Source organism: Dermacentor silvarum, chromosome 6, assembly GCF_013339745.2.
Source record: "Dermacentor silvarum isolate Dsil-2018 chromosome 6, BIME_Dsil_1.4, whole genome shotgun sequence".
In the NCBI taxonomy this organism is placed as follows: domain Eukaryota; kingdom Metazoa; phylum Arthropoda; class Arachnida; order Ixodida; family Ixodidae; genus Dermacentor; species Dermacentor silvarum.
Genome location: NC_051159.1, coordinates 155,298,622 through 155,322,378, shown reverse-complemented (window position 1 = coordinate 155,322,378; position 23,757 = coordinate 155,298,622). Strand labels below are relative to the sequence as shown.

The 23,757-nt window shown below is 44.5% G+C and overlaps 1 protein-coding gene across 1 annotated transcript in view; it reads right to left on the bottom strand.

The window, feature by feature from the left end:
• Nucleotides 1-22,942, bottom strand: part of LOC119456280 (dermonecrotic toxin SPH) — a 139,556-nt gene extending 116,614 nt beyond the window's left edge. Inside the window, exon 1 of the mRNA XM_049669695.1 lies at nt 22,721-22,942. The gene's annotated coding sequence lies outside the window, so the exon portion shown is untranslated. The remainder of the gene's footprint in view (nt 1-22,720) is intronic.
• Nucleotides 22,943-23,757: the final 815 nt, after the last annotated feature.

Sequence of the window (23,757 nt, the reverse complement as noted above, 5' to 3'; positions counted from 1 at the left end):
AGCGTTAAGGGTCCCCGTGTCGCAGAAAATCCGGCGATGGCGTCGGTGTCGGCGTAAGCGCCGGCATCCGTGCCGGAGAAAATAATTCCGAATCATCATAACCACGCAGGCCCTCCACGTGGCGCAGAGACGCTAGTGAACAAAATTGAATTTCTCAAAGTAAAATTTGTTAGAAAAATTGTAAAGTGCGACTTAACTACAAATTACAGACATGATAGCGTCGGATTGTATTTTGAATGTACGAGGAAACATAATTCTGTTACGAGGAAACGCAAGAACAAACCCCTTTGCCAGCATTTCTACCATACCAACAGCGGCGCGCCCGGGTAGGTTATTTGCGAACACACCATCCAGATGGCGCTCGCTTCCTCGGCAGCGCAAAACGCTAGCGGCGTGCAGAGGCGAAGGTGGAGAAAAAAGAAACCGGCGGTTGCCGGGATGCCTGACTAGCATTCAGGGATCTTTGAATGCTATCGCGTTCCACTCTTACAGGCGAAGGTTAAGCGTCCTCCAATTTTTTTTTGTCTTGGTCTCATGTTATATTGCTTTATGCTTATGAAAGAATAGTAGAACAAGCACTCAGTCAAATAAACACGACATACTTTCATCACTTGTGTTCATTTTTCATCCAAAGGCTCTCCGTACGATCACACCAGGCTGCCTTTGTGCCTATATGTTGCTATATGTACAATATTAAAACTGTTAAGTGTAAAACAAAATGAACATATTACAGTAAGCAAACTTCGAAACATTTTCATTCAAGCAAGAAACTGATGTCGCGAGGCCTTGCTTTATCATATGACATGAATGTTAAATCTCACAAACGACATTTTATGTCATCTCCGCTCATGAGCCTGCTTTTAATCTATTTATATCAACTGACTAATTCTCACTTTTTATTCTTGTTATATTTTTATTCTTTTGATTGCATTTTTAGCGTATACGAGGTACTTATTTTTACGAAAAATACTATTTTAAAGGGAACTGTACCAGCTAAGCGCTTGCTGTTTTCTCAGAAAGGCTACGCGGCGGACAACAGAAAGAAGTCATTTCTAATGGCCTATTATCAGCTAATTTCCTTTTTAATTGCGACCCTGAAGGCACATGTTGTATTTGCGAACTTGAAGCCGAAAAATAGTGAAGTATGTCTGCTCAGCAGAAATCCCAAAACTAGCTCCACTTTTGAAATTTCCGTCCTCTAAATCTCCTTAAAGGTGCTCGACGTTAAAGTTTATATTACCTCGAAATGCTAAAGACATGCCTTTGAGACACCTTTAACAGTAATGCCAATGCATTTTGCAACACATTTTAAGGTCACATACGTCAAAAGTGGTGCTATAGTTTTAGGATTTCTGTAAGCAGGCTTGACTTTATTCCTCGACTTTAATTTCTCAATCGAAGGCCGTGCCTCAGCCGAAACCTTAATGAGGCAATGTTACGCCTCTCGTAAGTACACCTTTTTCCTTAATTATACACTTATTAGGAAAAGTACTAAACATTTACCAAGGAAATGACTACGTAGCCAATCTAATAGCTCGCATATTAGATACAATTTGTATTCGTGAAGCAAACCAAGAAGATGGCTCACCCAGATATTTACTCCCCCGCTAATGCTAGTGTTACACTTATGTGATCTCCGACACGGCCTAACCTTGCAATGACAATGAATTCGTTGGATGAAGATGGCCAGCCACATAGTTTGGAATGGGCTGTAGTGGGGTAGAGAGAGCGTAGATATATCGATGGCTCGTGTCTAGATTAAAAATTTGACTATGAGTCAGCAGTTGTTCTTGTTGTTTTTCCTAGTTTACTTTTCTGATACTATCCTCATGTCTGTGCACAGCTTTTCATTTTTAATGTTAACAAAGGACATTTCATATGTTACACACTTTTATGTCATGATCCACCGTGTCGATTGTACAAGTCGTAGTTTGTGTACAACAATTTTTTTCTAGAAGAGGATGGCAACTCTGCAGCAATAAAAGCTTGAAGACATTTTCTTGATTTTTTTTATAGCCTGCTACTTAGTTGTGCATGTTTCCAAATAAAGAAAGGGCAATTATTACAGGAGGTGATATTACAGGAAGTAAGAGATCTGAAGCTTTAGGAAAAGTTTCGCTACAAAATTCGGTTTAGATGAAACAAGGAGCAGGAAATTGGAAGTAGTAGTTTATTTAAGGGAAATGTAGAGAGGTCAGCCGGAAAATGGAGTATCTGGCTTGCTATACTCTACGTTAGGGAAGGGGAAGAGGGGCAGAAAGAGGGTCACAATGAGGGATAATAATGGGAGAACCGAGGTGAAAACACATCGCATAAATATTATCACAAGCATGAGTACAACGATATCAGCGCTATATATTTACAAACAATACCACCTCTACGCTCCCCTTATTAAATATGAAGTTTTAGAAGGGCTCATCCCTTTGAAGTACGGCCACTGAGTCAGCTTTGAAGATAGAAGTGTTGCGAGGATCTTCGTTGGCAGCGAACTAACTGCTTTTTCCTTTCTTTTAACGGCTTTTGTCTGAGCAAACGAAAAAAAAAGTATAACTGTTGAGAGGGAGCAGGATGATGGTGGGAGGAGAGCAGGTCAGCCTTGTCCAGGTTTATGATACCTTCGAGCTCAGGAAATGAAACAAGCTTGTGTCGATGGCGTGTTGTCTCTTAGTGGGATCCTCTGAGAACCGGAGAAACAAACCGCGCCGATAATACGAGGCAGACAAAGATTCACTCTGCTTTTTGGCAAGGTGAAACTCCATGATGCGCTCGTATTCGATTACCCCCTTGCCTCCGTTTTTGAAACCGTGTCTTCTAAATTGATTATCCAGGCTTTTTTCTTGCCACACTGTGTACTTTGGAAACGATGGTAGATTATCTGGGGTCGAGTACAAAAGAATGTTCGCTGTAACAGTTGCTTTTCATTGACCAGCTGTCTTACGTCCGGCATTACGACTGGCTTTGATCTGCTGGAACGGGAAGGGCACTAGTAATCTTTCTTTCTCTTAATCTATTTCGCCAATGCTCATTTCTACGTTTGTATTTTTGCTGTGATAAGAAATGCTGTAAGTGTTCTACACACTTTAGGCGCGAGGAAACCATTGAGCATCCGTTGCGCACCTGTCCTCGCTACGACGTCCAGTGCCCATCCGCACAACTTTAAACCGGTTGGGCTCAACACCATTTTCTGAGTGAGAAATACTCGATCGCGGCAACAGCCGTTACTGTCGCAAAAGGCTATCCGTGCACTGGTGCAGTTTCGAAACGCATCGGCGGAATGACCGTTTATATCCTCCGGAACATCCTGCCGCGTGCACCCACTGTTCACTATCTCCCTCTCTTTTCTCTATTTCCTGCTTTCCCTTACCTCCAGTGTAGGGTGGCAAAACATATGCTCGTCTGGTTGACCTCCCTGCCTTTCCCCTCCTTGCTTTCTCTCTTTTCTTCGTGCGTGCATTAGTTCATTGTGCACATACGAAAAAAAAATGTCGCAGTTTCGCCCTAAAGGCAAAGCATCGATTACGATAGCGAATCAGTGGACAGCTATACGAAGTAAGGATAGTAGATTTATCGGTCGTGTAAACTTGTAAACATAGGCATACTAACTAAATTAACAAGCAGGGTGTCATGCGCGCACAAGCAAACATGAACGCATCTCATTCGATGACCACAGAAACTCGCGGTCAAAGCGCTGGAGTGAGTAAGCGCGGCAGCAGCGAGAGAATTGACCTTCGTGCTGCCTCACGCATTAACGCGAATTGAGCCGCGAAAACACAGCGCAGGGCAGACTGTTCTCGCCGCAGATGGCTGTCAAGATGCGGAGGCCCGGGTGGGCGCGCGTGGTGTAGACCCCCCCCCCCCTCCCCATCTCCACCTTCTCTCCGGAGCCTTACAGCCCCGGTGGTTGAGCGTGGTTGTGTGCACCACATTGAGCCGCGATCGCCGGCTCACCCTCGCACGGTTTCACTCGCACATACAGCATACTGAGCGCGGTGACGATTTTATCACCCTTAGATTTTATACGGAACCTCACGGCGACGGCAACGGCAGAAACGCCCCTGGAGTGTCCATATAATTGCTGTCGCAATCAAACAAAAATTTAATACGTCTGGTAGAAGTGCCTTGCGTTTCTGCACTTTACTAGCCTAGGGCTTTAGCTAGTAAGTGCTGCGCGAAACCCCAACGTGCTCTGGCCTAATGCTAAAATCAGCAAAGACCAATACTCTCGTATGAGCAGGTTCTGCCACCATTCACATGGCACGTACGGTTAAAATGATTGAAGACCTGAACAAGCAAAGCGAAGAGGCTTGAAGGTGAATGTTCAACAGGTAGGGTAGTATTGAATAGCCTGGCACTTAAACCAGATTTCTTGAATGGTCGTCATCATATTCAAGATAGGAAAATCATCATCTTCACCTAGGCCAAGTATAGTCTCAGGATACTCACATCACGATGAGGAAATATATAGACGAGGCGGAACACATATGCCTCACGTCATGAAAAACAATTTACCAATGTACCGTTGAAAAGACGTAAGCGCTTTCCTTTGAAACCAAAACTTCGAAAACAGCAAAGAACATAGATAACAATCGTGCCGCGAGCTATGAAATTGAATGTGATGAGCGCAATTTTAAGAGACAGGAAGAAAATAGCATGGATTAGAGAACAAACATTCTTATTCTGGTGAACAAACAGAAATTTCGACTGACATTTCCGTATGACGCTCAAATAAATGTTTAAGTTTTTACTTGAGACAGCCAGTAAAGTAGGAAATCCAAACGCTCGGCAGTTGGCTACAACGTACGTGATGGCATATAAAACCTTCAGGTGTGTGAAACGTTATTTCTAGAGCCTGTTTAAACAAAGGCCACGCCAACGTACCTAATTTTGTGGCGGCATCGCTGCAAAGTTGAGCTGAAAAAAAAAAAAAAACTGGAAGAGCCTGACACACCCTCATTGTCCTTCAAAACGTTAAGGCAGTGCTTTCTACACGGCCACTGTCACTGGCGTGCTTTTGCTGGGCCAGATGAAAAGATGAAATAGCCCTGGTTGGGTAGGTAAATCATAGCCACTCTAAGCAAAATAAAACGAATGCACCTGCTCATACACTAAATGCGCTTCTGTGTTTCACAACCGCCATGGATCACCTCGCTTCGTTGTCTGGTGAGATCCGCGTTCTTCACACGAAAGCTCAAGACACTACTATTATTGCACCATAGAAAACCACATTGCGGAAGACCGCTGAAACTAACGAGCACCAGCTGCTCCAGTCTGCACTACAGCGCTTTATTCCAGTGCTTGGCGTCTCTTTTCTCATGTCTTCGCACCGAGAGCCTGCAGTTTCTATTTCGAACGCTGCGTCTGGCAGCTTTTTTATCCTGCTGCTGGCGTTGGAAGTGACGTTGTTGCAAAAAGAATAAATGACTATAAAACGTGATGAGAAAAGTAAGAAACGCCCGGATGCTCCATTCTGACTCATTTTTTATTTGATTTTTAAATTCGTTTACTCACTCTAAACAGGAGTAGGAATTTATATTTTACGTGAGAGCCGGTTTGTTATCAGGCCTTCTTTCATTGCCAACAAATTGGGCAATATACTTTTTTTTGGGCGGTAGGGGGGGGGGGGGTCATGTACGGTAAACATGCCAAGACATACAGAATTGTCGGGAAGAGATAAGCAAAGAACCGTAACGCGTTTTCACTCCTCTGCGGTAGCAGCAAGAGAAGAAGGCAGGTCAGCAGATAGACACCAACAGGTTTTCTTTTTTGATTTGTATGGTTACTCTTTAAGGGCATCTGATCTGGTGCAACTGCAGCGTTTTTAAATGCGAAGCTTTTCTTGGCGAACATTTGCTACTTTGATAGTATCCGTCCGTCCGTCCGTCCGTCCGTCCGTCCGTCCGTCCGTCCGTCCGCCTACGTCTTTGTGCTCAGCTCATGGTCGTTTCGTTAACTTGGTAAGCTCCCCGCACATTGCTTCGCATAACATCAATGCTATGGCCCTACGTGGCCTGGACACATGCGCGTAACGTGAGTGCTGTGCGATGTCTCTGGGCCCTTGAAGGGCCCAAACTCGCTCGTATAATAAAGTTTTTCCATCCATCCATCCCACAGGGCATGGAATCTGCGTTTTTTTTTTCGTTTCAGAGCACCTATATATTTGTCATAGTCAAGCAGCAATGCTCTCAATCCTGTTAGAAAGAACTCATCCTCAAGTGTTTTCTGTAAGCGACTGTGGCTTTGAGCGCTGTTTTTACAGCCAAGGTGTTAAGGATAAATCCGCAACCATATTTTAGAGGCGGTGAGCAATAGTCACCTAGCCTGCTTGATTTAATCAGGTATGCTTTACATGTTTTTCATTCTAGCATTTTTAAATACACTTCGTCCAGACCTTTTTTTCTTCCTCAAAACTTCTGCATCTAGCTTGTACAGCTACCTATGCAATTCTTACATGTCGTACCAACTGGTGCAATAATATGCAATTGCAATACAAAGTGCGCATCTCACATCGCGTGACTCTTCGCGCGCTAGGATGCGTGTATAGGGCATGTTTCCGCAGCTGGTAGCAAGCGCTGGCGTGCGCAGTGGTAGAGTAGCTGACTCCCCAGCAGAGTATCCGGGTTCGATCCCAGCGGGAACTTGATATTTTTTTCTTATTCCTGGTGATAGCTGCGACGGACAGCATCGCCGACAGAAAGGGCTATTGGGAGAAGCCCATAACAGCCCACGCTGTAATACGCTGTAATAATAATAAAAGAAATAAACAAGGGTCGTACGCAATGTGCCTAAATGTTCGAGGTCAGTTTTATACTCCTGAAGTTTATTGAGAGAAGCGTTAGCAGCATGCGCAGACCAGAAGAGCGGAGAATCTCTCGCGATCAGGCAAGCGGAAAGAGAGGCGGTCAGCTGCACACGCCGCACATCCTCGCCCAATTTGACGCTACGCGTTTGCCATGAGGCGCGAAAATTGCGCAGCGACTCGTTTTCAAGCCTGGATGACTTCTGTGATTGGATGTCACAGGCCGCTGTCTAGCGCTGCCCAGGGAGAGGGGACCACTGACGAAAGAATCGTTTACACTTCTTTGTCTTTGCTTTTGCTTGTAATCAATGTTCCTACGTTAGGATTACACGGCAGAGCCGCCTATATATTTATGTCGGAACTTTAGCATAGTTGCAGACAAACCGCCCCTTTATATTGCGACGAATCAACCGTGAACGTTTCACCATATACGGCCAATGAAAGCATGTGTCATGGACGAAACGCCAGCTGTTGAAATGCAGCTGAAGGCTTTGCCATACGCTTCGACACTCAGGAAGAAGCAGCACACCACTTCTGCTTGACTGCTGCCTATGTAAACGCAGCGTATATGGTTGTGTACATGCTCCACGAATGGGATTGGAGAACGAGTTGCTGTGCTAGTATACGTTCTTATTTAAAAGAGCGCTTGCCCTGTGGCTGCCTTCTTTTCTCCTGTCTAAGGTGTGTGCTGTTACACCAGCAAGCAGTTAGAGAAGCTGAGTGTTTATTGTCTGCATGTCTGCATGTTGCGCACGTTTATTGGTTATATAACTCACGCAAAAAAAAGTTATTGGCGTGAACAATCTCTGATCACTGGAGAAAAATATGAAATGTCCTAGCGTACGCGCTCTACGGTTAGGTGTCCTCACTTCTTGTTTGCCAACAAATGTGAAACGATGCAAAATCTCGCTCCCAGGTTGTGTCCGCTCATTCTAAAGCTGCCTCAGCGTCACAGAAGTATTATTCACGATTTCTTCAAGCTATGACAATCGCAGAGTTTGCTACCTTTTCTACACCCTTTGTCTCCGGGGTCCGCAATCAGTAAAAAAAATTGTTTAAGCGAGAACTATTTTATATATCAAAGAAGCAGCCAGTTTCAATGATGATGCTGGAGATATTATTAGCAAAGGCGGCCTAATATTTTAAAATCGCTCTTACGGCCGAAACGCTTTGTGAATTTGGCCCCTAATTTCCGGACAGCAACCATATTGAACGGTTTATAAACGTATATTTGGAGTGAAGTCGCAAAATACACGCGTAAAATAAACGTGCTGTTCTACACTCCTTAATGACCACCGTGCGAATTTTGTCGAAATGTTGTTACCGTTACCAGTCAAAACAGGTACCCAATGTTAGACATTGTTACCGTTGTCACAGGCTTGGTAGCAGAAAGGTTAACATACGATACGGCCCGAACACGCTCTAGGTGTTGGCGACTTTACTGATTTCCATACAGCCATCGAAAAGGGTGGAGTAAACCACAATAACAAAAAAAAAAAGAATATGATGGTTTCAACTATATCCGCACACATTATCCACGCTTTCCTGGAATATGTTATATCCACTGGTACTAATACTGCCAGCCCACTCCTTATTTCATTATGGGCAGTGTAAAGCGGCGCAAATTTATGACAAAATAAGCACACTGCATCTCATAGATTTTTATCACTATCGTTTGCGAGTCGCTTGCCGATGTCTTGATTGCACATTTCACTACGTGTTCCTCAAAGTCAACGTGTATTTGGCAAGCGTAAGCGTCCGTTGGTCGGCTGTTCGTAACAGCACAAAAAATAAAGTCTGCACTTGTAGAGATATGAGAAAGAAAAGAAGCTCTCAAACGAAATAACGTGTAACCATGATTGAGTGGTGACGTGCGAAGAGCGCAGCTCCCCAGAGAGGGAACTGACGTGTCGGCAAGCATCTACAGCTTCGGTTGCTTTCCTGTTCATATTTTTCGGGTGGTAAGACGGACGTCGCTTTTGTTACCTCCGGGGCCCACACTGCGAGCAGCCGAAGACACGACATACGTGGAAAGAGATAAAAAGTGCGCTCTAGGGAACCAGGAGCTCGCAACGATTTATAGAATGACAGGTCACGCCTTGTGTTCACGAGTGAAAGGGTGAGGGGTGATTTTCTCGAAAGCGAGAAGACCGGGGATGAGAGGAAATGAGAGAAAATTTCATTCAATGTGTTAGTGCGCTCGCCTCATACGGGTGTTGGCGTCTTCATGGTCGGCTTCTTGCTTTTGTGAGGAAAATTTTCCATCTTTGTTGCATGGAAGTATAGAGAGAAACCACGGGAAACCGGTTCCCAACGTGTTTCGGTTTTGGCGACCACGCAGCTTTATTCATGTCACCGCCTCGCAGATGCAGAATACTGCTCTATGACGCATAATATGAAGTTGAAAAACTCAGCTAAAGGTTGAGGCTAAAAATACATAATTGGATAGGGAATTGTTGCTTTTGTCTCAATTTAATTTGCAGACAAACCGCGTGAAACGTCTTTCTCCGCGTTTGGTTATTGATAACTGTGCATGGGTTAATCCACTATTCCTGCTCTTTTGATCACGTTTTGGGGTCTCACAGGGCGCTTAGGTATGCATGGGAACAAAAAACACTTGTAAATTACATATTGAATTGAAACACGTTGATTAATACTGGAGGAAAAAAAAGGGGGTATGTACACGCACAGGCTCAAACGGATCACCAACGCCAAATGTACCGAGCAAGTTTTCCTTGAAATCCCACGTAGAGAATCTACCGTAGCTATGAAAGAACTTCCTGTCATGTGATCTCAATTTAATTGGAATGAGGGGAGGGGGGAGTGACGTTTACACAGAACCGTCCTATTGTAGTCACCTACCGTACACTAAAAAATTATAAAAAATTGAGAAAGCAATTGCATTGTCGCTGGCACATAACTGAAGCAGAGCTGAAGACGAAATATGAAATGATCCGCCAAAATTTGTTTCTCAGATCTCTGCGTATTACATTTGTATTGCTATGGTGCAGCCACATAGACGTCTGGCAACATTTTCGTCTTTCTATACAATTATTCAGTCTTTCACCTCTCCATCTTTGCTGTTTAATCACGGAAGATACCTCGTCCTTCATTCAACCTCGAGATTTAGGTTACATATACACAGAGAACGAACGCACATTAGCTGCGACTCGCAAGCGCAGGTGTGACATGGTGCGCTTAAATGCCTAAATCAGAGGTAAACACAGGGTGATAGATCGCTAAACCTCAGGCGTGACACTGCCGCATTACTCTGTGGCGAGGTAATGAACATTATGCATCCAAAGCTCGTAACTTCAGCGTATCCGTGTCGCTAATGTCCGTCCATTATCGTGCGTCCGCGTTCATTAAACATGCTTTTCCTGCTTCACTTACTGCTACAGAGAGGACTGCCATGAAAAATTTCTGATGGTAATAGCAAAATTGCAGTTCACTAGTGGCACATATTCCAGCCTGTCCGTACGCGGACAGTGAACTTCCAGTTGTCGTCGTCGTCATCGTCGTTGTTGATGTTGTGTTAAAACTGGGTGCATGTTATCGTATTAAGTTCGCAGCCATGCTGTCCCTCTCAATCGCGTTTCTGTGAGAATATGGACGTGGCAATACGTATACATTAAAGGACTCGTGTGTACTCTTCCACTCCTGTGGGATTTGATGCCTGCTCTAGCTACTAGATTATGCTGCCAGTTCGAATAACCATGTAGTGACTGTGTTGTGTGCTTGCGAGTATAGTGCGCGTTGGGATGTTTTTCTCCATTGCTTTTATTCTTCTTCATTATTATTGTCTCAGTAGTGTATCAGGTAGCCGCTCCTAATGAGGCATACATTACTCTCATTCGGCCATATATGTACACATCCGCCATTGGCACAATTTGTGAACAATGGGCAAACAGGGGAAGCCACACTATGGAGCAAACGTTGGAAATGCGGACGCGGAGCAGAAATACACCGAAAAAAGCGTTCTGGATTATCCTTGACTTGCGCAGACAAATCGAGCTTACTCGTATGACTAAGCGCTTTTCTGCAACGCTACGAGTGGGAGTAGTGTCAGCGTTGATGTTTTTGTTAGTGCCGGCGTATATCCGAAATAATTTATAACCCTGTATTATGTCACTCGATCGAAGGTAGTCGAATTAAAGTTTTCCTGCATAAACGTTTTCTATTAATTGTTGTGTAGAGTTTCGACTTGTTTTAAGCAGGCAGTGGGGGAGCCAGTAATCTCAACCGCGTTCAAAACATATCACACATTCGTGCATATATATATATATATATATATATATATATATATATCACAATCACAATCAGGCTACGAGAGATGCCGCCTTGAGGGTACCGAATAAGGTTTGACCTCACGGGGCTCTTACAAGCGTGTATCTGAAGCTTGGTGCATGGACGTTCTACCATTCCGCTCCCGTTGTAATGAGGCCTCCACAAACATGTGTCGAACCCACGACCTTGCACCTAACTACAGAAACTTGTAGCCCCTCAGTAAATTCGACAGGTAGATTCGAGTTACCTTTAAGAAAATGACATCCAAAACATCTGAAATGTCACTCCAGTGAGTCCAATTCCAGTGGCTCTGATAGAAATGACTCAACGTTACCACGCACTGCGTTCTATTATAATAGATTATATATAGCATCTTCGACATCCACGGATCTATTAAACATCAATATGATGCTGAAGTATTATATGCAAAATCCGAAATTGCCAAAGACTGTTATTCCGGATGGCTCCCACGTGTCCAATTGACCAATTCACCAATGTTACTTGAAGTTTTCGGGATAGACTATAAAATCCCGTTTGTCGGAATAACAATAATGTTTCAGCAGAAATATATTGCATTCATATCTCAGAAAAGAAGGAAGCCGATGCTCTGTTGGCTTCAGTGGAGAAGCTTGACTTCACTGATGATACCTTACGCAAGTTCGAAGACGCTCGACTGCTTACACTTTGACACCTACAGCACTTGAACCCAGGTGAATGTCTCATTAAAATTAAACTATGGGGTTTTACGTGCCATAATTATGATCTGATTATGAGGCACGCCGTAGTGGGGGACTCCGGAATAATTTTGACCACCTGGGATTCTTTAACGCGCACCTAAATCTAAGTACACGGGTGTTTTCGCATTTCGCCTCATCGAAATGCGGCCGCCGTGGCCGGGATTCAATACCGCGACCTCGTAATTATCAGCCCAACACCATAGCCACTAAGCAACCACGGCAGGTATCTGGCGTCCTTTAATCCGACGCGCTGGCTCTTTATTAATACGATAGTGTTTAGGGCTCCGTGTCGCAGAAAATCCGGCGTAGGCGTCGGCAATGCCACCCGCGGCCGAGAAAGTCATTCCCAACCACGCAGGCCCACCAAATATATTTTACCGCTAAAGTTGCTCACACTTTGCCTTGCATTCTTTACAAAGTTATTCCTCGGAATTTTGAAAGTGACAGCCCACAAACAATTGTCATGAATCAAAACACCAACAGAGCGTGCCTTTTGTGCTAAATCTTCTCAGGCTGAAATATGAAAGGTGCAAACAATAAACGAAGGCCGGCCCACGAAAGAGGCCGCGTTTCTAACAGAAAGCGCGCCTTCGTGCATAGCGGTCACCGCCAGCGTTTCCAGCTAAACATTACGGTTACATAAGCTGCAGTTGCCGGGAAGTGTGAGAGACATTCAAGGATCTTTGAATGCTATCGCGTTCCACTTTTGAAGGCGAAGCTTAAGCTTCCTCCAAATTTTTTGTTTAAGTTACGCGTCGGGTGTGTTAATGTAGCCCATCGTCTTCACCGGCAAAGGCGTGCGCCGAGTCCTTCGGGCCCAGCTTGTGCACACTGCAGCCAAACGCTGTAACACTGCCCACTTTTCATCATGCCCACTTTTCATAAGTTGTCGCAGTGGGCCGCTGAGAAAGTGCCAGATACTTAATAAATCTTGGTAAAAATGCGCTCAATGATCCCCTATTTTAGAAAGGCCGCGTTTCAACTAGATGAAGAGATTTACAATGCTGCACTAGATTTCGTCTGAATTATGTGACTAGGCTCTCGTCTGCACAGTACCCGTACTCTGCGTGTGATGTTTGTTGCGCTTACGTGATTAATAATAATAATAATAATAATAATAATAATAATAATAATAATAATAATAATAATAATAATAATAATAATAATAATAATAATAATAATAATAATAATAATAATAATAATAATAATAATAATAATTGAAATTATAAAAAAATAATCTGAATTTTAATAGTAATAATAATTGTAATAAATCTTTCTCAAACTAGGAGACCTGCACACTGCACTAATTCAAACTGCAGCAATACATACAAAAAGGAGGGCTCCAGTGGGCCTATATCTAGGAGATGCACATTATCCGCGGGACTTCTTACGTTTCAACCTAGAACTTAGCGCACTCAATACTCTGACAATAGACGAACGCGTTGGACAGGCCAGCGAGTGCGAGTGGAAAACATCTTGTGAGAGTGGAAAAACATTAATATTCACATTTTCGTTGAGGCACGACAATTAACAAAAACACCGCAATAACTAACCTGTCTCAAAGACAGTCCTTTCGGTGAGTACTTTCAAGGAGTAATTTATTTATTGGACTCGTAATCGACGCAAGGACAAAGAGTTCTCGTTCTCAAACACTCCCGTAATTGGGGTCAATGTCTTTGTACGCCCGCGGCGGCGTGCTGCGACTCAATACAAGTCTTTCGTACGCAGTTTGCATTGTCCACTTAAGAAGAGGTTCATCTGAAATGAGGGATGATTGCTCCAACGTCTGCAAAAATTCATCGCAATATTGTAATGCCAGCAAAGGTTTCGTATATTGAGGCAGATTTCTAAAGATACGTTGGACCCAGTGACATTATTTATTTAGTCATTCGATCGGCTTACGAAACTTGAAGAGCCAGGACCGCAGAAAACGCTCCTAACTGAGCTTTTAATAACGCGCCGTTCATTAAGTCTTGCGGCAAGCATATAGAACACTGTCGTCTCCACTTTTATGGTTGATAAGACAGAGTTATGTAGCATTTATTTTAATGGGTTCATAAAGCGAGGCTGCTGAAGAAAGCAGCCAAATCATTATAAAAATGAGAAAAAAGTTAATATGCCAAGTAGAAAGCAGCATGCAAGTTGAAGGCAATTTATGAAAGCTTTAAGCACCAGTACAATGTGAAACATGGTATATTTTGCGAAGAATGCCGTGGAAGTTGCAAAGAATGCTTGCAGGATATATTGCAGTCATTTCCATTCTTGTGGACGCACCTGAAGATGCCATGTTAGTTGCAAGCATGAATCATTCGGTATAATCCAAAAACAACGATTCCCTGTATTTCTTTCGCGGCAGCGCATCGCCAGGCGCAAGCGCTTATCGCAATCATTGATTTTCAATTTGCAAGGGCTCCAGTTAATTCATCCACAGAATTTCCTGAGTATACACGGCGAGAACAAAAGCCTTTTTGAGGCTCGTGGTTTGAACAGGGTGTAAATTACAAGTTCTTTTGTGCTCTCTTTCCGGAACAGCGTTCAACTATTCATGGAGTCCTAGCCACAAAGAGCCGTTCTGAGGAAGCACTCATTCTGAAACGCGCTAGCTAAATATGGTATCATTAAGTTGCCACAGTAAAAGGCCAGAACATACCAGCTCGTGCCAACCTCGCGGCCTTTTGTATAATAAATTATCTCTTTTAAGCTTCGTAAAATGACAGCACAGTCGATCACGCCGTCCTTGTTCCTATAGAAATAAGGACTAAGGCATCTCCCGCTCCGGAGCACCTTTCTTTCCGCTTAAAAAAATTGTGGTTCTTAAATTAAGACCACAGCAATGTTCACAGAATAAGGTTCACGTGGGAGGTGTACTAAACATTTGTTTTGCTTCAATGCTCACGCGACATGCAAATGGACGGAACTTCAGTTGACTCCTTTTAAAGAGATTGATTCTTCCTGGTATCGCTGTATGGTTTCGAATTGTACGGACACACACACACACACACACACACACACACACACACACACACACACACACACACACACACACACACACACACACACACACACACACACACACACACACACACACACACACACACACACACACACAATTATACTTGCCTCTAAAAAATATACGTCCTTGAAGGGCGGTGTGAAAAAAAATTGCTACTGCGTACGAAGCCCGAGCATCTAGCATCTGTTCCAGCTTCACAGCAGAAGAGTAAATTTCGGTTGATTAAGAGCAAGGCTTACTTCTTTGCACGTGAGCAAGTGCACGCAAAATTTATTTTGAAACTAATTGAGTGGTGGCTGCTTAAATATCTCCCGTGGTTTCATTTTCCTTATAGCGAGCATTGGTATTGAAACCCCATTCATTTAATTTGAAAAAAGATGTGCATTATGGCCTGCGTTTTCAAGTAGAACCTGATCAACAGTATGGTGTTAAGCACCGCGACAACTGGATATGTACATGCAAGTCATTTCTAAAAATTGTTGTGCATCCAGAACAAGACACATCAAAGAGTAAAAAGAAACAGCTATGAGTGCGTTTAATAATACCAAAGGAAAGCATGCAATAAACATCACCGCCTGTAAATTTTTTATATGCGTACTTACGTTTCAAGCGAATTGCCATATTGCAGGAATAAGTTTATTAAAAACGTTAACTCGCCAAAGAATATTCAAACTAACTATATAACCGCCAGCTGCGCGCTGTAGTGCGCATAAGAATTCTTTTTATAGCAAAGCCGTTAACATTATATGCGTGTTTTCACGGTTTCCTAGGAGAATGAGATAATTCGAAGAGTACTTATATAGCATGATCGTGTGACATTTAAGAGTGATGAGCACAAACACTTTGTACATTCGGGGTGTCATAGTGTACCGAGAGAAAGCTATATGTGACACCGAGTTTGCATTTGATGGAAATGGGGTACATGGTGTATAGGTGTAAAGCTTGGCGAACTTTAACGTTTCTGGTTTAAATGTGAACGTTGCAAATTACAAGGGGTGTGCGAATAGTAATCTTTGAGGCCAAATCAAATACGAATCAAATAGTGCGAGAATCGCATCGAATATCATATAGTTTTCGAAGAGTTCTCGAACAATGAACAGCCGTTATCACAATTAATATAAAGCGATGTTGATATTCTAGTATTCATAAAGGTAGCAAGTTTATTTTAGGAAGTGCTGTTTAATAAATACGCAAATGGGGCACTAGGAGCAAGCAAGTAGTTTCTTCGCATGCAAGGGCTCTTAAGAGAGTGCGAATGATCGCTGTCTAAACTGTGAAATAGGGCTACCTAAGCAACGTAGCCTGTTCTACTGCGTAAATGGTCACATTTTATCTCTGTTCTATGCCCGCGAGGGTGAGAATGTACCTTACTTTTGCTCCAATTTTGTTTTATTTGGCACTATTGATGTTTTGAAATATTCAAAACATATTCGGAAAAATATTCGCATTTACGAATAGGGATTATTCTATTCGAAAACCGCATCGAATAGGACACTTTTCGAATTGTTGTTCGAAAGTGTCAAATAATCGTAGACCTCTACAAATTACTGAACTGTCCTTTTCTCCCTATTTTGATGCGTTATACAAGGTCTGTGGTCGGTTTTTCCGGTGTCGTAAACGGGCTTCGGAGAACAGTTTCGTAGACGCAGCGCGCTACGCCGACGGACGGGCTTTCGCTGCGGTTAGCGTAGACCATGAAAGTCAAGTAACTAACCCAATCTCGATTAGGACGACGTCCTCTGAGATCGCAGAGCAGGCTGCAACAGCGATGGCCTTATTGGACGACAAGAGGACAACAATCTACAGTGACTCGAGATCAGCTGTCTGGGCATTTTTGACAGAGGAACCATATCCGAGCTGGCCCTAGGAATACTAGGAAGCAAGGAGATCAAGCCACGCACAGTCATCTGGTTTCCAGCCCACATAGGACAGATCGAGGGTGCCCCGCCCAACCTCAATGAGTCGGCACAAAGGGCTGCACGAGGGATCATCAACCGCGTAGCTACCGGGCAGCGTGACGTTGGGGGTACTGACAATCGGGACTCTCCTTCCTCGTACAACGAAATTACTAAGTACTTTTACTTGGCTCGAAGGACCTACCCCCTCCCACATTGTAAACTCAATAGACCTCAGGATTTAACACTAACGCTTCTACAGACAGGGGCATACCCAAACCCCTTACTTCACAAGATTTACCCCGAAATTCAGACAACAAATGCATGTGCACTATGCAATGACTTAGCGAGCTTACCTCACATGCTTTGGCGGTGTCCCGCGTTACGCGGCGATGAAAGCAACACTTATTCACGCTGGGATGCTATTCTACGCATCCCCAACCTCGAAGAACAGTTAGGGGCTGTCTAAGGGGCCCGCGAGGCGGCGGAGAGGCTCGGCCTCTCTGTCCCTACGTGGGAGCGGCCCGCTGCGCGCTAGAGCGCCCCCTAAAGGACCGTAATAAAGTTTTTCATCCATCCATCCATCCATCCATCCATCCATCGGTTAAAGATATAAGGCTCCTTGTTTACATTAGTTAAAATAAGGGGAACGGTATGGGTAATGCGTAGGTGAAGTACAAATTGCGTGGAATAATTATAGTAATTGCAGTAAATACGTATTCAAACACTCGGAGAGTGATAGGTGTGCTTTATGGACAGGGTCGAAGTTAGCCCATCGTCCTGGGAGAACTATAACAGTTACCGAGATCAAAGTTGCTAAACATGGGGTGAGCAATATTGCCAATGTGACTGCGAAGTTATGTGCGTGCAAGAATTACACCCTTTGTAAAATATTGCTTCATGAAGTACTCATAAGTGATCCGCGATGTTTTTCAACGTTCCGACAGGGCTCTATTTCACACCGAGTTCATATTTCGTGAAGAGTGGGGACATGTGATATGTAAAGTGTCGCAAAATATTACCGCTTCTGAAATAATTAGAACGTTCGCCAATAATTACTTAACCGTCGTTTTCTGCCTATTTTCATGTGTTTAAGAAGCGTCCACAGTCTTCTCAATAAACTTTTAGGTTTTTCAGCTAAGTGCAGTTTTTGCAGTAAATTACTGATGGAAGCGTTCCAGAGAGTAATAAGTGTGTTTTACAAACGGTGTAGAATTTAACCAGCTGTCCTGGGAGAACAATAATTGCCACTGCGATTAATGTTATTCAAGATCGGGGAACTTTATCGCCGATGTGCATGCGTGAGTTAAGGCGTGTGGATAAATTACAGCCGTTAGAAAAAATTCATTACCATGTACTAAAAGCCTTATATATAGCTGTTAGTCTCTACGTTTTTCAGTTTCCTAAGAGAACTGTACGTGGCACCGAGTTTCCATTCGATGGAAATGGAAGCATTGTTAGGGCGACGTATAGGGAAATTTTAATGTTTCAGGCTTAATTATGGTTCTTGCAAATTATTAATGAAGCCTCAATTTCTACTATATTTTCATGCGTTATGCGAGGCACCCACAGTGTCCTTGGTTAGCTGAACGAGTCGCCTTGTATATATATCGTGAAAATAGGGAGCAGGTTATGGGTGATGTGAAGACAAAGTTGAAAATGCGTATATTACTGCGTAGAACTTAGCAGGCTGCCCTGGGAGAACTATAACAGCGGCCGAGGTCAAATTGGGCAAAATTAAGGAACACAAGATTGACGCGCACTCGAAATTAGGCGTGCTTAAGTGAAGTACAACCTTTGCTAAAATTTCTGATGCAAGTAGCCGAAAACATTCTCTGCGGGCAACATTGCTAAATGGTAAGTAATATGCGGGAAATGATTTAAACTATTTTGTTTACTTACAGTCAACTGAAATTCTTAATGCAACTGTTCAAAAGAAACAGCTTCGCTGGAATTTGGGCTGTGATTCTGCAGTGCTGCAGAAGTCAGCTGTGTTTTATTTTTGTGTGAGCAGTTTTATGGTTTTTCTTACACATTCACGGAACAAACAGCGCTTTCATATATAGGTGCATGCCATTATCCGCTTCCAATAGCTTACACAATTTTTGTCAGGGCGTCCTTGGCTCTTATATATGCCTTTCGCACAAAAAATACCCTATGACCTAACATGCGAATTGAGCATATTTCTGATATATTGTCACCCCGTATATTCTATAATGCTTGAATTATTCCACGGTTATAGTCAGAGTTGCAATGAACAATTTTATGAGTGATGAACGCAGTTTTGTGGGGTGACTGCCGCGTCACTACATATATTAATAGAACGATGTTTAAAATGTACCTTAGCGTACACATTAGGCGGCTTGATACAGATGCGATGATATCAATGCGAAATGCGTGAGAAAACAGGTTCCATGTCTAGTCGGCGCTGCATAGAAGCCCTGAAACCAGAATGCATGCACAGTCGCTGCCTTCCCTCGCAACATGCCGTAAAGAAAGGGCGCAAGCAAGCCCAGACATTTCGAAGGTTGTCGAGTCTTCTATCAAAGTTTCTCCACCAGGTTCTTGTAATGCCAAAATCGCGTGGCAACACTCACTCCGTCAAAGTAAACACACCGTGCTTATTTTTTAGTTTATTTCGGGTACAGAGCCGTTTCTAGCAGGAGCGCGAAAGTCGAAACCGCTCCCTGGCATAAATACAGCGCCGTCTTCATGGCGCGTCGGCTTGCATACAAAGTAGCAGGCCATTTCCCATGGCGCCTAACTCAGACGGCAGTGCAGTTTTAAGCAGCACACGCGGCCCGGCTTTCCAACAAAGCTGCTTTCGTGTTTTCTGCTACGGCGCGTCTCAGCTCCAATTATTCGCCGAAATATGGCGCTTTTATGTCGCTGCTTGAGCTTCCGACATTTTTTTCGCCGTGCCTACGTAGTGGGAACTGGGGCTGCTTTCAGACCAATGCAAGGCGGCTGCTTCATATCTGCGAATTGGAAGACGACAACTTTTCTCGCCATTTTCTAGCGTACCAAGTCGTCTTCACTGTTGGCCTATACTGTGCTGGGCGCGCGAGACTGTCAGAAACCTCGTTGTTTGTACTGTTCTATAGAAGCCAGTGGGGGATAAGTTATGCGTAATTAGCGTTCAGTGCATTTAAAAATCCCGGCAGCCTTCGCTGCACGTGACTGCAGCACAGCTTCGCTGTCTGAAAGTAGGAAATACCGTGGCCGCCAAGCCTTCTATTTCTGCAATGCAGCCTGGAGGGCGACACTTTCAAACTCGGTGAAATCACTGGAAGCCTATTGGTCAATTCAAGTGGTCCACTTGGTCTTCCGAGTCTGATTGCGAGACTCTCCAGATTCATGTCAGAAAAAGCACGCGCCACCCAAACGGCGGGATCACTCTTTGGAGGAATGAGCGGGAAGGAAGCGACGGCAGAGGGGGACTTGCAGTGAGGTCATACCAAGTGGCAGCGCATCACATAGCGTCACGGCGGGCGAGCCAGACGAGAAAATAGTTGGTAGTGAAAGCGACCAGTGTGTGGCCATCACTTTCATTACCAACAGTACAGTCCCACGCCAGCATATCAAGTTTTCAGCGCTATCATGGAGCTATACGGTCACTGCTTGCGTTTGGACTCGAAAGAAGAACTGAAGAAGCCACTAACAAATGCAAATCTGGCCTCTTTGCTCTCGCTGACGTGAGACGCAAAGCACGACAGCGTGATTATGAAACCACCTAACGGCCGCGCTGTGGCACCCATCGCCGCCAAAAGCTAAAGTCCCTATATAAGAAAAGTACCGCCATCTACTCTTTCCTCCGCCGGCTCCTCTCCTAAAGCGCTCGTTTTTTTTCTTTACTTTTTGCTTGCGAAAGCAAGGCGATGGTGGCGCACCTAGAAAGTCCACGTTGAAGCTTTCCGGCCGGGCACGCGCCGCCGCCGGCGACTGCGGCTGCGCAGAGTACTTTCAATATGGCTCTGAGGCGGAAAAAACAAAACAAAATATAAAGAAGTGAAAGCGCGCGCTATCATCATCCAATCGGACATACAGGAGAGAGAGAAGCGGCGTTGATCAAAGGATGGCGGTACTTTTCTTATATAGGGACTTTACCGAAAGCGCGTTGACGGAAGCTGCATAGCACTCAAAGCTGGATTCACATGGCGGGACGGATCGCTGATCCAGCTTGTGGCTCACGGCCACCCAACCAGGGCGACGCAGACGATCTCCTAGCAGCGTCATTTATTGCAGTAGAGCTACGTCACGCTTGCCTGCATATTAACTAAGTGATCTGTCCGGTCATGTGAATCGAGCTCAATTGCTCCGACATCGTTAGTAGGAGCATCTCTGGGCACTGGAAGTGGGATTTCAGCAATGAGAAAGAACAAGCCGAATATAGTCGGAGCTCCCTTGTTCGACCACCCGAACAAGATGACTGACTCTGGAGTGTTCCGAAATGACCGTCCCAAAATGCCATATGACACTTATGGATTTGAGACCGCTGAAGAATCGGCGTATTAAAAAAGTAAAAAAAAATCCGGCAAATTAGTGCAATTCTAGGGACACGTACGCCTAGGATACGTGATTGTAGAGTGTTCGAGCATATGAAACTGATTACCCTGCTGCTCGATTATGTTCCGAAACCTAATAGCTGCTATACAGTTCACGATTTTTTAAAATAGTGTGCGATGATATGAATATAATTGATAAGTACATTTAAAACAAAAATGGTTATGTTCCGTCCGAACAGCTCATTGAACGGAAAGAAATGTGAAGAGAGCTAACCTAGATAAGAAACTGAAACTGCATCGTGCTTCTGTATATCCTACGTGACAGCTTCCACCGCTGTTGTTGACCATACAGAAGTCTTCGCGGTAACTACAATCACAATCGGCCACGTTATTTGACGCCTCTCATGCACTACAGAAAAGGATACGTTGGTACTGACAGACACCCTGTATGTACAGTCTGTACATACAGGGTGTCTGTACAGTAGAGTAATGTTATGGAACTGTACAGTTCACGGACTCTACAGTTCTATAACCTTACAATTTTTCAAGGTCTTGTGTTGTAATTTATTAGCTTTCTGGTGAACGAGCTTGGGAAATTTCGTACTTTATGGCAAAGCGAGCACAGCACGGAAGAGGGGAACACAGAAAGACACGCGTGGCGCTTCTTTGAAACGATGCTTCGAAGTGCGCATTTCTTTCGGCGTCCCCGTCTTCCACGCTCTGCTTGTTTTATCAACTTCTCATAACCGCCAATGACCCGGCACCAGAACGGTGCATAAAATCCACATAGCTAAATTGTCATACACAGTAGAAGACGTGGCCCGTTGGTATCATACCATATATAACGTAAAACGTAGAAAATCTCACAAAAACGTGCACATGTGCACACGGAAGACAACGCACCTGGGCGTAGCACTTCGACAACCACGACAGAAGCGTCATTGTACGCGCTACTACTGCTCATTTCTGCTGTTACTTCTCACTCTTCCCGCTTCGTCATGCACACTATTTGCACGTTGAGGGATGGGGATGGCGAGGGCAGGGAGATAAGGTGTTGTCAGATGAATACGGTACACGTACGTTGGAGCGCGGTGTTTTCTGGCGACTGCTTCTACCAGTGCAAACAGTTAGTAGCGCATCGGTGACATTGGTACGTACACAAATTTTCTGCATCCACGCTACTTGTATTAACTGCAACGGAACATGCGATGCAGTGGCTTGAATTGTCCCAGTGTCTGCATGGTACATTAACAATACTTCGTAGTGTTACTGCAACTGATAATTCAGTAGAGAGCGTGCCTAAGTTTGGGACGTCGCCTGACAAGCGGTTATTTAGTGACACGACGCTAGATATACACATGCGTGCTCGCTGCAAAACTTCAATTTTTGTGCATCGATAGGCGTTTAAGATTACCGCTGGTTATTCTTCTGAATGTATGCGCAGGAATGGCAGTATTTTTAGTTTTAAACCAGAAGTTGAGTCTTACCTTTCATGTTTGCGACTATTGCTCCGAGTCGTGGAAGTAGTCAGATGTCAGCGCACGCGCGGCCTTGGGTGGTATGCCGTACGCCGGCGAGTGTGCATGCTGTACAGTCGAGCATCATGCATGCGCAGCCAGCGTGACCAAAGGCGTTCGACGTGCTTTGACGCGCACGGCGCAGAAGTAGCAGATGTCCTATCTGACGCCGGAGCCGCTCGAACTGAATGCAACGCGCGCTAGCTTGGCTGGCCGGCAGTTATGCCTGCCTACAGTTATGGTGATCTGAGATAGTGCGCCGAGTTAGGCGCCTTCGCCAAGCGAAAAAGCGCTGACTCACCGCCAGCAACTTGTGCGTTGCGGCCATAGCTGACTGCCGGGTTCCTGCGGGACGAATTTTCGCCGTTCCTGGCATCGCCGGCGTGGCGTATATGATTTTGCCGGCCGCTGCCTGGCATGCTCTAAACCACAAACTATACATCGTGCCTTCATAGTTTCTGCGCAGTGCTTTTTCGCATCTCTCTTCATCGCGTGGCAAGATTGCCTGGCAAGATGACCGACAGGACATTGGCGGTCAGCTGGGAAGCAGCATCCATAATATGTTCAAAGAGGGGAAGCAAGAAGAAACAGCATTTACCAGAAGAAGCTCCCGATAATTTTGAAACTGTTTGCGTCTTGTGCTTTCACCGGCGGATCCACACGTCGCTGATCCCTTGACAACGCTCCTAGCTTTGGCTGCGCTGCAAAGAGTCGATTAGACGAGGTGTTTCCTGAGTTTTTGAATTCACCGTTGGTAAGCGAACTGAAGTTCCCAGGGTTAATACATATTTTAGTGACTCAGCGCTTCTCGCATCCTGTTCGCTTGCGCAGCGTCGCCGAATATGGTCTCTGGTGGACGTGACCATTCCGATTTGACAAGAAGCGAAAGATGCTGATGGCCAAGCTTTAGAAGAGGTTAAAGAGCCGAGGTGGTCCCAAATATTCTGAAGCCACCCCAACCATAAGGCTATGGATCGGGTTCTGGCAGTCAAATAGCCTGGGTGAGC